General features: G+C 37.4%; 1 pseudogene; it reads right to left on the bottom strand.

The window, feature by feature from the left end:
• Window positions 1–1,865: 1,865 nt before the first annotated feature.
• On the bottom strand, window positions 1,866–16,755 carry LOC132155416 (trimethylguanosine synthase-like; annotated as a pseudogene).
• Between the last annotated feature and the right edge of the window lie 63 nt (window positions 16,756–16,818).

Genomic DNA, 16,818 nt, shown 5'->3' with positions numbered 1-16,818 from the left:
TTATGATCATGTGACACAAATATATCATTATGATCATGTGACACTGGAGACTGGAGAAATGATGCTGAAAATTCAGCTTTGCTTTTAAAGGAATACATTTAAATTTTTAAAATAGAAATATTACATATCAAAATACAAAACATTTATTTAAAATTGTAATCATATTTTATCACTTTTTACTGCATTTTTGTTTAAATAAATATAGCCTTGGTAAGCATAAAATAATTTTCAAAAATATAAATTTATTTTTGAATAGTGCTGTCAAATCGATTATTTGCAATTAATATGCATCCAAAATAAAACTTTGTGTTTACATACATAGGCATCTAGATGTGGTGAAGACGACTTGCTGAAGTTCAACCCGAGCATCAGAATGGGGAAGAAAGGAGATTTAAGTGACTTTCACATGGAATAGTTGTTTGTGCCAGAGGCGCTGGTCTGAATATTTCAAAAACTGCTGATCTACTGGGATTTTCACGAAAAACCATCTTCAGGGTGTACAAAGACTGGTCAAAAATAAATAAATATCCAGTGAGCGGCAGTTGTGTGGACGAAAATGCCTTGTTGATGCCAGAGATCAGAGGAGAATGGGCAGACTGGTTAGAGATGATAGAAAGGCAACAGTAACTCAAATAACCACTCATTACAACAAAGGTATGCAGAATACCATCTCTGAACACACAACACGTCGAACCCTGAAGCAGATGAGCTGCAGCAGCAGATGACCACACCGGGAGCCGCTCCTGTCAGCTAAGAACAGGAAACAGAGGCTAAAATTCACACAGGCTCACCAAAACTGGACAACAGAAGATTGGAAAAACGTTGCCTGGTCTTATGAGTCTCGATTTCTGCTTCAACATTCAGATGGTAGGGTCAGAATTTGGTGTAAAGAACATAAAAGGATGGATCCATCCTGCCTTGTCTCAATGGTTCAGGCTGCTGGCTGGTGTTGTAATGGTGTGGGGGATATTTTCTTGGCCCCTTACTACCGATTGAGTATTATTTAAACGCCACAGCCTACCTAGTATTGATGCTGACCATGTCCATCCCTTTATGACTTCAGTGTACCCATTTTATGATGGCTACTTCCAGCAGGATAATGCTCCATGTCACAAAGCTCAAATCATTTAAGACTGGTTTCTTGAACATGACAATGAGTTCACTTTACTCTAATGGCCTCCACAGTCACCAGATCTAAATCCAATAGAGCAGCTTTAGGATGTAGTGGAATGGTAGATTCGCATCATGGATGTGCAACCGACAAATCTGCAGCAACTGCTTGATGCTATCATGTCAATATGGACCAAAATCAACACCTTGTTGAATCTATGCCAAGAAGAATTAAGGCAGTTCTGAAGGCAAAAGAGGGTCCAACCCAGTACTAGCAAGGTGAACCTAATAAAGTGGCCAGTGAGTATACTTTAATATTTTCAAAATATATACACTGTATTTGTGTACATACATAAAGAAATGTAAACAGTACACACACATATTATGTAAACACTAAATTTTATTTTGGATGCGATTAATCCCAATTAACTGATTTGACAGCACTGATTTGGAATATTCATAAATATTAAGGATATCAAAAAAAAAAAAAAATTCCAAAAATATCTAAACAAATTTTAATTCAGAAATGAAAAACATTCTATTTGAGGTTTGCATTTTCAACATATTTATATGTATAAAGTACGAATATATAACAGGGACCCTCAAATCTGGACCTCGAGATTCACTTTCCTGCTGAGTTTAGCACTAACCCTAATCAAACACACCTGAGCATACTAATCAATGCCAATCAATGTCTTTAGGATCATTAGAAAATCACAGACAGGTGACAGGTGATTTTTGAACATAGCAGCATGGATGGTAAATATCAACTTCAAAAACAAACAAGTACACAAAAATAAATAAAGAAATAAAAAAATATAAAAAATTCAGTCAATATATTGGTTTTAGCATGGCAGGAATGTGTTGAGATGGCAGTATGAAATGCAACTGTACCTCTTTTCCCAGTGAGGGCAAACTGAATGCCATTTCCACCTACACCACAGAAGGCATCAATAATGAGCTCTGTGCAGAAGCTGTCCTGCACTCTCAGAGCGATGTGCTCTGCTATCCTCTCAGGAGTCACTGAGAACCAGCACCTCTATGGACAGAATAGTTACAGATTATGCACATCATAATTCGAAGCAAAAGGCTTTTATCAGTTCATGCATTTTTTTCCTTCTCAAACGAAATATTAAGCTTAGCAGAATACTATTCAAATTATGGTTAAACCTAAATGCACTTTTTTAAAATTACAAATGTGGTAAAAGTTTGACACTTTGTCCACCAGAGGGAGTCTGTGCAGTTTTCATTTTCTATTTGAAGAGATGAAGTATGGCTCTGCTTACGTCAAAGACTCCCTCTCTAAATATATAGCTCTGCTTCATATTAGGAGGAGCCTCTGTTGACAAAAGGTTGATCTTTTTTATTTTGTTAATTCAAAATATCAGCAATCACCCCAACATCATGTGATGCCAGAAAACCATATATTTCCCTATGTATATTTCTAAGAGAAGCTGTACAAAATCATACAATGTGTTCAAGATATGATGAGCTTAAAGCAGACTCCCTGAATGCTGTGACACTTTAAAACATGGCATCAGACCACTGGATCTCATTCTCTGGATCTTCATCTTTTTAAGGTGAATGTGTCTGTGAGAGAGAGCTGAGGCAGAAGCAGTCAGAGAGCACAGAGAGAGTGGAGTTTAACAGAGCATGTCCTCCTTTGATTCTGTGGAGACCAACACCATCTGCTTTTAGCCTCTACAAACGCATCTCTATTTTTCCACCTCTCGTATTTTTCTCTCCACTGAGACTAAAACACCTGCTAAAGTAACAATCACTGGTCTGGAGCAACCACGTTCAGCACTTCCTGTTTACAGTGTGAGGTCCAGACAGCGGGCAGCATCAAGAGCCCGTCAAGTACAGGTGCCCCCGAGTAAAGAGAAATTGCTTTTCTAAGCACATATCCAGTAAGTGGTACCTTAAATTTGCATATCAAGCTCACAAGAAAAACACACTGTCAACACAATTAACAAATAACTTTATTAGTGTCATTCTATAAGTGCAGTGATATTTCCAGCTGAAAACATTTTAAAACTGAAACGTTCCACATTAAACCTGCCATGCTATATTAAATTAAATTTAAATTAAAATTTATGCATTTAGCAGATGCTTTTATCCAAAGCAACTTACAGTGCATTCAGGCTATCAATTTTTACCTATCATGTGTTCCTGGGGAATCTAACCCCCAACCTTGCGCTTGATAAGGCAATGCTCTACCAATTGAGCTACAGGAACACATATAATTCAAGGTCACAATAAATAACTGTAGAATTATCTATCTATCTATATATAAACAACAACAACTGAAAATGACATTTCAGAAGCTAACATTTAAAATGTTGAAAAACATTCATGTTGAAAATGTTGAAAAATTCAGACTACTGGTTAATGTTAACAAATGGATAACCTGTTTTTTTTCTTCCTGGCTCAACATCATGTTTCACATGGACATGTCACATTACAGGAGGAAAATGGCTTGTGAATGCCATTTCATGTTGATTTGCGATATTTAATCCCTCCAACCTGTAAAATGTGGTCATGCATGCCTGTGCCCTTTAGTGCGGTCACATTCTGATAAAAATCACTCCGAATTTTCTTCTTCCGTTTACAACCTGCCGTTTGACTGCCATAATGTTGTCGTCATAGCTGTGTTTGTTGTTTGGCTCCTCTCAGTGGGAATTGCAGTAGTAAAAAGAGTGGGTTTGCATCTCTGTAGCCCTGAGGTAACCTCACTAAGGCGGTGGTGTAGGAAACACACAATTCAGCCCACGCTCTTAATATGCCCCTCGCTCTCCTCTGTCCTATCAGGCAGTGCTGAAGGAAAAGAGGCTCACTATGGCTATGGGCTACTGCCTCTTTTGACATGAATAAGTGAATAGATACGAGGCTCTGATCTCACTTTCAAACAGAATTCCAGATGCTTAGTGAAAGAGTTATGATTCAAAAGTGAGAGAGACATATAAAAACACATTAGTCATGGTACTTTGGAGAATTCAAAGAGAAATCCAACGTCCATGAGGAGAGATTTTTGAATCCCAAATTCATCCCAAAGGCAAACCATTTGACATTTGGTGTTGATTAAAAGGCATCTTTCCAAAGATCAGCCCTATTAAAAATTAAATCCTAACCCAATACTACGGTTATCATCTCACAGCAGGACAGATGGAGGCTTTTAAAATACTCCCTCATTTTGGTTATATGGATAAGAGTTATTCATTTTTCGAATCTGTAAAGCCTCTACATTTATTTGTGTGCACTCACTATAACAACAAAACATTGCGCTTTTGTAAAATAATGAAAGCAAACAGGATGTGCTTTCTGCCGTCATGGCCTCTGTTAACTTGAGCAGGAAACTCTGTGTATACTTGCCTTACATACATGAAAAATATATCTATATAGAGTGAAATGTCTACTTTCAAATTAAACAATTCAAATAAAAAAAATAAAATAAAAATCTCAGATTAGGTAATCTGTACGAAATTTGAAGACAGGTGCATCTACTACTGTGGAGATGAATTCGTCCCTTAAACTGAAAACACTTGTTTTATCAATAGATTATTAAAATGTTAATGCAGTTTAATCTTACTGTTTAATCTTACTGTTTTTGCTTTAATTACTGCCTCAATATGGCGTGGCATGCAAGGGATCAGTTTGTGGCTCTGCTGAGGGGGTATGGAAGCCCAGGTTTCTTTGACAGTTGCCTTCAACTCATCTGCATTGTTTGGTCTCTTGTTTCTCATTTTCCTCTTAACAATACCCCATAGATTCTCTATGGGGTTCAGGTCTGGTGAGTTTGCTGGCCAGTCAAGCACACCAACACGATGGTCATTTAACCAACTTTTGGTGCTTTTGGCAGTGTGGGCAGGTGCCAAATCCTGCTCGACAATGAAATCAGCATCTTAAAAAAACTGGTCAGCAGAAGGAAGCATGAAATTATTTTCAAAAATGGACCAACACCAGCAGATGACATTGCACCCCAAATCATCACAGACTGTGGAAACTTAACACTGGACTTCACGCAACTTGGGGTATGAGCTTCTCCACCCTTCCTCCAGACTCTAGGACCTTGGTTTCCAAATGAAATACAAAACTTGCTCTCATCTGAAAAGAGGACTTTGGACCACTGGGCAACAGTCCAGTTGTTCTTTTCCTTAGCCCAGTTAAGATGCCTCTGACGTTGTCTGTGGTTCAGCAAATTCCTTCATACGTCTGTGTGTGGTGGCTCTTGATGCCTTGACCCCAGCCTCAGTCCATTCCCTGTGAAGTTCACTCAAATTCTTGAATCGATTTTGCTTGACAATCCTCATAAATCTGCAGTTCTCTCAGTTGGTTATGCATCTTTTTCTTCTACACTTTTTCCTTCCACTCAACTTTCTGTTAACATGCTTGGATACAGCACTCTGTGAACAGCCAGCTTCTTTGGCAATGAATGTTTGTGGCTTACCCTCATTGTGAAGGGTGTCAATCATTGTCTTCTGGACAACTGTCAGATCAGCAGTCTTCCCCATGATTGTGTAGCCTAGTGAACCAAACTGAGAGATCATTTTGAAGGCTCAGGAAACCTTTGCAGGTGTTTTGAGTTGATAAGCTGATTGGCATGTCACCATATTCTAATTTGTTGAGAAAGTGAATTGGTGGGTTTTTGTTAAATGTGAGCCAAAATCATCGCAATTAAAATAACCAAAGACTTAAACTACTTCGGTCTGTGTGTATTGAATTTAATACACAAGTTTCACAATTTGAGTTGAATCACTGAAATAAACTTTTCCATGACATTCTAATTGTGATATGATATATCTTTGATACAATATTAATTCATAAGTTTGTTTTGTTTTACTGTGCTGGCAGATCTTTTCTATTAATATTAAGTATCAAGTTCTAAAAAGGGGTAACAATGACACTTAAGATAGAGTCTATGAAAACAAGTCTTGGTATTAAAATTTGTCTGGTCACATCCCCTTTACCCCAACATCTCTTGTACTTTCTTCAGTAAAAACAATAAAAATAAATAAATGGTGAAAAGACCAAATGGTAAAAATGGTCAAAGGACGAGTATAAAAGAATATGCAGAAAACATTTGACAAGCGAAAAGCGATTAAAAAGCAGGTTTCTGTTCAGTTTAATACACTGTGTCCATTAAGAGAGTGACCCACTTTGCAGGCGGCAATGGAGAGGAGAACACAGGTAAAGCACCAGGGCTAAAGGTTGTCTTCCTCTGAGGCTGAGCACTCTATTTGTGCAAAGTGTAGCGTGGGGAAAGAAAAGAGTGCTCTCCTGAGCGCTCTAAAAGCTGCCTGCTGCCGTGCTCTCACTTGCCCCCTCTCGCTTGCTCGCTCGCTTTCTCTCTCCCTTTTTCTCTGGTCTGACGCAGGAGGTATCTAGCGTCAGCACACACACTGCAGACAGAGCCAGCACAGTCAGACGGCCAACACCTTGAGCTGCTACATCCTCACCATCCAAATACATCTCACCACTGACATTATACTCTGTTCCTCAGTTCTCAAGGTGTCCCTCTATCTGTTATTTAAAGTCACTGATTTTACTGTGAACAATTCATTGGTCTATGTTCCAAAAAGAATAAATCTCATCTTCATAATCTTTAACCAAACTGCTCGTCCTCTGAAATGACTTTCCTTTTCCAGTGACGTCTCTTCCAGAGGTTCTGCAGGCTGTTGGTTTATGTATAACCATATAGCTATTTGCTCAGTTTCACCATCCTATCAACTCCCAAAGTATAAGATTGGGAAATTCCCAAATCCTGCTCTACCTTTTTTGTTAAATGTCTCACTTCCCTAATCACATTATCAGTGTAAATCTGAGAAGAATTAGGGCTGGGCAAAATATTCTATTTTCTAAATAAATTAATTCTATTCATAACAATAACAATTCATTTACGCCATCATTAAGAAATGAAAGAGTCAGGGCAAATTCTGTCAGGAAGACTCCAATGCCTCGTCATTCATTCATACTAACAGGTCTGACCAATCACTGCTTGGCACCTGGAATATAACCCCACCACCACCAGGTTGGCCCTGTCCATCCATAAGAGGTTGGCTCCGCCCCTGCATTCATCTTCAGGCAGTATCAACCAAATCTACGTCCCCAGAAATTGGACAAAGTGGGCCTACGCCAAAATAATTTTTCTATACAGCTATTCACTAATTATTGTATCTCACTCACCACCATTTGTTAGCATTTTACGGAATGAATACCATGCAAACGTTTACCTTCTCTCTGAGTCTTTCTGATAGAAATGTTCACCAAAGCAAATCTTTATCCATTAAAACGTTTATTATTAATACGTTTTTATGTCTATGCTGTATATTTGCATTGTTGCATTGGTGCAATGAAATTGTTTAAATATTCTTTTAGTGGAAAACTTGACTTTCCTACTTTTACTGTGTTTTATTCTAACATTTGAACCTGCTACAATGGCTTTGTTTGAAATTTGGGTTATAACATATAAAAAGAAAATGTTCACACATTTTTAGCTTTATCAGCCAGCTCTACAAAGAATAATGATTTTATAGTTAAATAGGTTGGCTGTCTTTTTAATCTTCCACTGTTTATTAAAAACAAACTTAATGTCCCTGATATTGCAGCATTGAAGTTGCTTTGGATAAAAGCATCTGCTAATTGAATAAAAGCAATGACTTGCCTAAAATAAAGAAGTTGGCTTTCTGCTGACTCACCATGGTCAAGCTTGATGCCCTCATCGAACCGACGGTTCGCAAAAACATACGTTATCGCTGTGCCCAGTACTTGGCCAGCTCAGGATCTGCTGCAATCTCAGGTGGCATCTCCACATCCTTTCTCCCATTCCTGTTCCTTCTCTTACACTTTTTAAAGGCCTGCATGCTCTCTGCTGGGAAAGTCAACAGTATGTTTATGTCAGATAAGAAGCCTAACTGTGCTAATGGTTGGTTTGTATGTAACAGGAGCACAGGCCTTGATTATCTCATTTGTATCATGTAAAAGCAGGGCGCTAAATGCTGATCTCTCTCGGCATCCTCAGGAGCATCAGGGAGTAAGAAGTCAGGGACGTCCAAGGGCTGCAGCTCTCCTCGGGGATCTGAATCACTGTTCTGTCTTTCTTCTGGCTCTGGCTGAATGTTCTGCTGATGTTCCCCACTTTTTTCACATCTTCTGCTGAGCTTGGGAGTCTTCTCATACTCTGCTTCCTTTCATGTGGAGAGACTTCCATCTTCTGCTCTCTCACATGGCACAGTAAGGGCTTTAGGCATGGAAGACGGCGTCACCTCCTCAGAGTCAGCATCAGACTGGACCAGCTGAAGAATGGGTTTGAGAGAATAAAGAGCTTTTATAGGAAGGAACTGGTCTAATCACCAGTTATACTAGGCACTATTTTCTGTTATGCTGCTTTGGAACAATTTTGTTATATTTGTTATGTTATATAATTTATAATAATTTACCATTAAAAGAGCTATGCAAAGCAATCATAATGGAAAATTGGAAAATTGGAAATGATTATTTTATATTCTAAGATTTTTAATGTTTTTGAAATTTGTCTCCAATGCTCACTAAGGCTGAATTTATTTGATTAAAATAATAATAATGATAATAATTAAATCCACAGTTTATTCCTGTGATCGCAAAACTTACATTTCTTCAGTCATTATTTGAGTCTTCAGTGTCACATGATCCTTCAGAAATCATTTTAATCTGCTGATTTGTTCAAGAAATATTTCTTATCATTTTCAATGTTGAAAACAATTGTGCTGCTTAACATTTTTTGTGTAAACCATGATATAATATGATATAATGTATAGAAAATTCAAAAGAACAGGCTTAATTTGAAATAGAAATATTTTGTAACTATTTCATCAATTTAATGTGTCCTTGCTGAACAAAAGCATTAATTTCTTAAAAAAAAATAATAAGTAATAATAATAATAAATAAATAAACAGGGAACAGAGTTCATTTCAAGGATCATCATATTTGGGGTACTTGGAATTTATTTATTTATTTTACTGCTTTATCTCCACCAAAGGCTTTTTTCATCAATGTAGTTTAAAATAAAAGTATAAAAGTGGCAGACACAAGCATCTTACATTACAATAAAACTACTTCATTGAATCTGATGGGTCCCTGGCATTAAAAAGAAAACAGCCTTAGCTGGCAGCACTAAAAGCAGCAGAACTGAAGGCCTCAATGTGATAAAGGAAGCCCCAACAAAGTCTTGTTTAGGCATCCAGCCCGAAAAGATACTAGTGATAATGCCTGATGCAGTAAAGTTTTTGTCCTCTACCAGATCAATTTGTGCTACAGAGAAATCAATTCTTGAGCACTGCAGAAAATTGGTCTAGTCTCTTCACTGGCTAAAATCCAGCCTGAAACCTAAGCTGGCTGCTGGGGGTTTGGCATTAAACTCAGAAATTCACCTTGAAAAAGTCCATCCATAAGATGACTAGATGTACTGGGCTGAACACAACAATCTCTTTTCCTCTTGAATATTCAACATGCCAGTGATGATGACCAAGCATTTGATCCTGTCCTGTGTGTGTTTGACAGCTGGGAACGTGTGTGTTAGTGTCAGGGGTGAGACTGGAGGTTAGAGCGGTTCTGTCTTTCTGGCGGGAGCTGACAGCGTGCAGTAAGCAGGTGCTGCGGGACAGCGCTGTGATGGGGTGGGGGGTGTTGATGATGTGTCAGCCTCACCACTGCTGCTGGCTCTATGCCCACTCTCTTTCTACCTTTTTCTCCTCTAACACACACACACACACACAAACTCAGAACAATTTAAACTGGGCTTCACTGATCCGTATTAAGGCGACTAGTTTACAGTTTATTAGACTACAGTTTATTTAAAAAAAATAGTATTTGAAGTCACTTTGTAAATATAATAGACTTCTATATAAATAAATAAATAAGGTTTTGAATGCTAGAGTACCTGAACAAAGTATGGTTATATACTTATTTACATGAATCGCCCATTTCTGGCAGTTATTAATGTAAACAGTCACTTTGTTTAATGTTAAAATAAACAAAATGCACAAAAAATTAAATAAATAATTACAAACTTTTTTGTTGTTGTAGTTAAAATACACTGCTCTGAGCAATAGGCCTCGCACTTATTGCTTATTTATTTTTCTTTCAGTGAGAAATAATGAAAAGTTAAATGCCACTCTTTTAATTTTTGTTCATACTTATATATTATTTCTAAAATTAAAAAGAGTGTTCATTAGAATACTGCATCCCAAAAGGTATTGAATGTAATCTTCTCACTGCAGCTGTAACATTCAAAATAGTCTTTGGCTGAGCTGATGCAATTGTCTTAGGACTAACTAAGACAATCAACATAAACAAAACATTTAAGGAAGAGTTCAGCAAAGAATTGAAATTCTGTTTTTGTTTTTCTCCTTCATATTTGAACTTGCATGACTTATTTCTTCAAAAATTAAATCCACACAAAGCAAAAAAATAAAAATAAAAAAAGCTTACTTTCTGAAGGACTTTGCTGATCTTTGGCTTTGGGGTTTGTGGTCCATAGTAAAGAAGATGTGCTTGTTGATTCTGCAAGCTGCGTTTTTTCTTTCCTCGGGAGGCTTTCTGTTCTCCTCACTCCTTCTGCCAGCGTATGGAGCTTGGCCTCGTTTCAGCTTCACAAGAGAAAAAGCATTTGGATGTTAATAGAGGCCCTGATTATTTTCAATGCACTAAAGAGGTGTCTAGCCTCTGTCTGGGGTCTTACTTGGGCCGTGGACCACGTCTCAGACCGAGAGCACCCCACGTCTCCTCAACCATGCCCTCCGCAAGCTCCTCAAAATCCAGCTCATGACTGTGAGCACAGCAGCCATTAAACAGCACTGTATTATGATGTAACGGATATGCAGGTCATAGATTCATGGGTTCTGAACTAATGAATCACGTTTCGTTGAATCTAAAACAATGCAAACCCAAAACTTGTGGATTTTGAATTCAGGCATATAAACCCAACTTTTTCTAAGCTAAATGCCTGGCCCGGCGCCAGCCTGGCTGGATTTAAATTATTTACGACACTGGACGAGACATTCCACAGTCATGTGAGCAGCCTCAAAGGAGAAACGAAACACATTCCACAAGACACACACACACATAAGCACACACACACAAACAAACTTTTCTTTATGCTCTTTATGTAAGTCCTTAATAATATGTATCTTGAATAGGTTTGTGTTGCATAAAATGGTTAATCCTTGTTAGGCGAGGATTATAAATTGCTGATTTGTAAATGGAAAATGTTTCTCCTAATTTTAATGTTGTCAAATAGAATCATGAGTTGTAACCCTACCCCCTTAGCAAGTCGTAAAACTTTATGACTTAACAAACAGGACAGGAAAAAGCCAGCTCACTGGCACCTTTTAGTACTGTATTCTAAATGTATTAAGTATTGCTTTTTGGTGCATTAGATGTTTTCCATAATCAAAAATTTGAGTATCTACAATTTTATTGTGTGTTAATCTTTAAATGTGTGTAATTCTGCATATGAATATAACGTCGTGTTTCTATGAGTTATATATGTCATTTTTGGTATCTTTGGAATTGTCATGTTGTGACCCAACTATCCACCTATATGAAAGTGTAAAATGTATTAATCTGGAATTACGAACTTGCTAGAATATCACTGCTGAAATCTGATAAGCCAGAATTTATTAGAGTGGGTGTTTCCCCAGAGACAAAGGAAGTTTCGCAGACGTTCATTGGTTGTTCACACAAACAGAGGCGTGAACCAGTCAAGCCATAAGAGCTGACCCAGGAAGTTCCTCCCTCTCTTACTCTTCTTACGCTCTCTTACGCTCTTCTTGTCTCCTCTTGTCCCTGTCTGGTCCCTCTCAGCACGGCAGCTGAGCGAACAGCCATTCTCATGGCTCCTTCGGGAGCTTTCATCTCCGTTGTTTTCGTTTCTTTTCATTACTAAGTTTATTCACCTATTCGCCTCTCCACACGAGGAAGACGAATTCTGAAACATTGCTTTGTTGAACCTTTCAAATATACCGCACGATTCCGCATCAGCCCGGAAGACACGAGAGAACACGCCTAGCCACAAAGGACCAGCTCACACGCACGCTTGTCTGCCCAATCACAACGAGACATATGCAAGTATCATTCTCTATAGAGATTTAAATGCTGCTTAAAGTTTGTATATTACCTTTTCAAGGTGCTTTGATTCGTTGTTGTCTTTCAAGGGTTACTGTCTGTGAGTTTGCATAACTGAGCGCGTGATTCTGTGATCACGCCTATTCTCTCATTCATCCTCTCTCACTCATTCTCTCTCTCTCTCTCTCTCTCTCTCTCTCTCTCTCTCTCCCTCATTTGGATTCCGTTATGTTTTGTACAAAGTTTACTGTCTATATTGTCATACGCGTATTTACCCTGTGTGATTTGTAGTTTGATGTATTATTAGTTCAATTATTAAAAACCAATATATATTCATAATTGCTTCTGACTGAAACGCTCACTTCACGAGTCAATGAAATGTCTGATCTTTAGCTACAAGCTCTTTACTTTTTAGTAACCTAAATTTCATAATGATAGGATAATGTTTTCATGGCCAGAGAATATTTTTCCTTGAATTATAAGAAGTGATAACTTTACTGAAAATTGATAAGTTAATCTTACGGCTGTTTGCTGGACAAACCACTGTTTGATTTGCGGTAATTTACAGTAAGAGATATCACTATAATTGATATGAAGAATGGAGTATTGATATATTAATGAGTAAATTACAGTGCCTTGTAATGAGTTATTGATATATGCAATTGAGCTATTTTTCATCTTCAATAATTTTAATGTAACTGTCATATGAGATATATATATTAATCATATTCCTGATTAATTATTTAAATTCCCTATATATCATTTGAGTTAATTATTATGTACAACCCAGTGCGGCTACAATATATTCTTATATAGTCTTTCACCCAAAAATTATAATTTTGTCATTATTTACCGAGTTCAAGATGTTCCAAACCCATATGCTATTAATTTATAAAAATAAACACTCTGAATAAATATAATACACACACACAAACACACACACACAATTTTGTAGGTTTTCAGGATTCCTTAATAATGAGATGGTAACAAAATAAAAAAACATAGCATTTACTTGAAACCGAAATATTAACAGAATCATTAATTATGTAATCTGATATTATACAGTTGACTTAATAACAGCATGGCAGCTTACTCTCTCTTCACTCATCATCACTCTGATCCTCACTGTTAGATCTCCTTTTCATGGGCTGTCCACTCCAATTACTCAATGGCGCAGAGGTCTGTTTTATGCTGCCATCTGAAATCACAAATTTTCGGTTTACTATTAATAATAGCTATGTTAACATCATTACAAAATGTGTCTTATACTGCCTGATGTATACAGAAAAAAAAAGCCGTTCCAGTGGTACTGTTCAGATGGTATCAGTCTTGGCCCGTCAATCAGGATGACAAGAGCCATTTTTAGACCAACTGCTAGTGGATTGTGATCAGTTCGAGCACCCAGGAGCCTGTGCTCTCTTTCACAGGTACCAGCATTAAAAATGCACAGGCCATAGTCACATGCTCCCTTCACTCAACAGCTGACTTCTTTTGATATGATGCGTTAAACATTCAGGCAGAGCCAAGCTTAGGCTGCAAAATAAGACCTCTGGGGGAAATGATCTGCTTTTATATAGGGCGAGTTGTCATACAGCAAACTGAATTTTAGCTTTATGTTGTTGCGATGCCAGTAGGTGGATGATGACATCATGATCATAGGTGTCTCTGTTGGAGCATATCGAGCAGGCCCACTCCCAAAAAATAAGCTGAACTTTAAAAAGTCACCAAAAAAAGGTCACCAAAATAGATTATTTATGTCAATACAAGCTTTGTGATAATTTTTTTTTCAACTAAGATCACAAATACCTTTTACTTTTGCAACCCTTTTGTCCAAATTGGATTTATATATTTGTTACACCAAAAACAACAACAACAACATTTTTTGCCATTTCTTCCTGTCATAAACACAATCAATGCTCTTTAAAATATGCACAAATGCATATAAGAATAAGAATAACCCCACACAGACTTAATTGGAATTACATGACAAACACACATTTGACCCCAAGATTTAAATTCTGTTATCATTTATTCATCCTCATGTTATTCCAAACTTGTATGATTTTCTTTCTTCTGTGGGACATAAAATAAGATATTTTGATAAATGTCTCAGTTTATTTTTTGCCTGTGAAAAAAAAAGAAAAGAAAAAAAGAGGCAATGTTAACCATTGGTTACCGAAACATTGTTCAAAATATTTGTGTTCTGTGTTCCCAGAAGAAATAAAATAATAATCATTGGATTTTTCTATGTATTTTTTTTTTTTTATTAATTATCAGAAAAATGTCTGAACATCGTTTCTGTTCTGAATGGCACAAAATTGAGCACACTCTGCTGTGACTGACAAAATCAGTTTTAACATATCACAACTGCACTAGATTTAATAAGCTGAAAGTAGGTCATGGAGCAGGAGGGTGTTGACATATTTGGGTTCAGCATCACTGCAGGAACACCACAGTCCCCATAGCTAATACATAGAGAGACCTAAATTACCAAAATACATGCACTAACCAGAACTGTCAGTGCAGGCTGTATGTGACGATGGCCTTTTGCACCATCACAGGGCTCATCAGCACAGTTACAGACCAAAAACTGCTGGTCGCCATCCTCGCTGTCAGGGTCCTCTGTAGGTAAGCTCAGGCTGCTTATGAGATGTGAACACTGGTTGCATCTGCCTTTGATCTTTCTTTTATCTGATTCTTGAGTGGTTTTGCTTCTCCTCGAATGCCCTGATATTTCTCAGAAACAGCGGTGGGGCTGTAGGACTCATCCACTGTCCAGCCCTGGACGGCCCAGTAGTGAAAGTGTTCCCAGTTGTACTGGTATGATTGTTGGTAGTGCTCGTGCCAGTCGGCCTCTGAGCGGGAACATTCCTGTGCTGTACTGCTGGAGATTTCATCTTGTTTCTCCAGCCAGCTCTGCCACAGCAGACCCTCCCCATGCTGCTGCCAGTAGCTCAGCCAGGCCTCCTCTGACGTGGGACATGTCTGTTCAGCGGGGGTCTCAGTAATGTCACTCACAACACACTGCTGTTTCTGTTTAGAGTCGTTGTGTGTGTTGGCATAATCTATGGAGACTTCCAATTGCCTAATGGTTCTTTTGTTCTTCGGTCCCCTAAAACTTGGCCCTTAAAGATGAGAAACAAACATTAGTTTGGGCAACATCCAAGCAATTTCCTAAAGTAAAAGGTAAAATTTCACAATAACAGTCTTTAATGAAAATTTACAAAAAAGATTGTAAGTGAGCAGCTTCACTGCACAGGATAATCCATGATAACAGGACCCTTTCACATCAGGGTATTAACATTCCATTTATATGCATATATTAAAAGTGTAAATGTACCTGAGACACATTGTGATAAGATCACTGAACCATATTTGACAAAGGAGTAAATGCTAATGCACTTTTTCATTATTTGCAAACGCAACCCAGTTAAAGAATATTCAGACACTATTTGAATACAAGATTTATGTTAATTCCAGGTTTAAAGGGGCTCATGCAAAAGGAAAAGGCAAAAAGCTTTAACGAAGCAAGAATCAAGGACTTTAAAACTTAAAAAATCAAAACCTTGGAATTATTAAGATTTTTAAAAATGTTGTTTTCAAGGAGATTCTTATGCTCACCAAGGCTGTGTTTTTTTTTTTTTTTTTCAAAAAATTTTATTACTTGATTTAATAACTATTTTAATTTATTTTAAAATATAATGCCTTCTTGTGATGCAAAGCAAGCCAAACATTCAGTGATTTCTGGTTTGGTGCATTCAAAAGTATGGGATCAGAAATGAATACTTTTATTCATAAAGGACAAATTAAATTGATCGAAGGTAAAGACAATTTTAATGTTACAAAAACATTTATAAATGTTTATATTTCAAATAAATTCTGTTCTTATGAATTTTCTATTTTACAGAGAACAAATGGATGTTTCAGTTGTAACTGTATGGTATAGATGTGTGCTCAAGAGCAACTCCATACAGCTGACATGCACGCTCAAAGTAGACACTAGGGTGGATAGTCTACTAACCAGTAGTAAATGCACCATTATGACTCCAAAGTGTGGAAGACTCAAAGGAATAGAGGGACAAGACATTTTGCATGAACATTAATATTAGCAGTGTTGACATAAATGGACAGCAGTGGTTTTCCAATATGACATCAAGATCATAGACAACAGACATACAGCTTTCCTTGGTTTTGTTGAGCTGGCAAACTCTACAGGAAACCCCAAATTGAACATAAGCATGGTCTCTTCATCAACAACAGCCTCTTCTTCCTCGTCCTTCTCCTCATCAACAGCCACAGAACAGCTAAGGTCCTCCAAAAGCTCTTCCCCGTCATTAGCTTCAAAATCTACTGAAGAAAATAAATATAAAATAAAAGTGTAATGTGTAGCTACTTGATCATTATAAGCTATATCCTGACCATAACCCATTGCTGGTGAAAATTTCAAGTGAAAATCAAGAAAAAAACATCAATGTTAAATGAGGTTCTCAACCGTTTTGACTCCAGGTACCCCCATTGTCCACAACATTATCCAAAGGCACCATGAATTGTCCTGATGTTTGTGATTTTTGGATAAGGATTAAGAATTTCTACACACATTTAAAGAT

Source organism: Carassius carassius, chromosome 12 (assembly GCF_963082965.1).
Source record: "Carassius carassius chromosome 12, fCarCar2.1, whole genome shotgun sequence".
Classification (NCBI taxonomy): domain Eukaryota; kingdom Metazoa; phylum Chordata; class Actinopteri; order Cypriniformes; family Cyprinidae; genus Carassius; species Carassius carassius.
This window is presented reverse-complemented; position numbering and strand designations above follow the sequence as displayed.